A 1,265-nucleotide genomic window follows, 5' to 3' on the forward strand; every position below is an offset into this window, starting at 1 on the left:
AAAAAAAAAAAAAAGAAAAAAGAAAAAAAGAAAAAGAAGTGGTGCCTGTGAGGACAGGTGAGCTTATGCATGAAAGGCCTGTAGTATGGGGATCTGTATAGTATATCCTCAAGGCAGCTGAGCTGTTACTATTAGCATCTGCATTCTACAGTTGAGGAAACTGAGGCACAGAGAGGTTGTGTAGCTTGCCCAAGGTCACAGAAAAAGTAGCAAAGCTCAAGAGCCTGCACTCTAAGCAAAACTTCTAGGAGCTCTACTCTGTCCTACCCCGGCAGGGTCTGGTTCTGAGCTGGGCACTGAGAATATAAAGCAGTGAGCAGGGCTGATGTGGTCCCCGCCCTCAGGGAGGTCACAGGTTGATCCGGTGCAGTTAACATCATCCGTCTGGGTGTGGCTCTGGTTCAGGTCCTCCTAGGTATTCCGGTAGCCTCTTGGACACTCTGTCATCACAGGACCCCTCATGCGGAACTGTGATTATTATCTGCTCTTCCCAGAAAGATCCAGGGTGCTGCGCACGTACAGAAGGAATGTTCATTACAGCTACAGATATCTCCTAAGCAACTGCACTGTGTCAAAGGCTGTGCTAGGTGCCAAGAATACAGCATGGATGTGTCCCTCCATTATGGAGCTCACAGTGCATATGCCAGGAATGACCCTCACACATGTTGGTATCTTTCTGGCAAAGCCAGCCAATCGTATGGACCTAAGCACGAACATTTTGCAGAGAAGAAAGTGAAGCTCATTCTCCTTCTTATTTTCCCAGGCTTACACAGACAGAGATGGGTAAAGCAGGATATGAACCTGTCTTTCTCCACATTTTACACAGGGACCAGGATCTGAATGAATCTCCAAAACAGCAGAATGGAGATTGGGTAAATTATGGCCATTGGGCAGAAAAATACATGGGCAAAAAAGGGAGCCATCTGGTGAGGCACGGATGGCTCTCAAATGAGTCCCCTCAACCCCTTTCTTCCCCCATCACACACACCCTCGCTGTCCCTCTCTGGCCTTAGTCTCTCTAACCTGTAAAATGAGGAGCATGTCATCACTTCAAATGGTGGTGGTGAGGACAGACGAGTTCATGCATGAAAGGCATCCAGGATGGCAGAGGTGGGTCGGAGTTCAGCTGGGGCTCAGCTCCATTGGGCTGACTCAAGCATTGTGTATCACAGCCAACTCCCTTATCTCAAGACAGACTCTACAGTCAGGGAATTACAGGCACTCCCTGGGGCTCAGACTCCCACATAAACTGTTCTTCTTCAAGC

Source organism: Cebus imitator, unplaced genomic scaffold (assembly GCF_001604975.1).
Source record: "Cebus imitator isolate Cc_AM_T3 unplaced genomic scaffold, Cebus_imitator-1.0 Scaffold819, whole genome shotgun sequence".
Classification (NCBI taxonomy): domain Eukaryota; kingdom Metazoa; phylum Chordata; class Mammalia; order Primates; family Cebidae; genus Cebus; species Cebus imitator.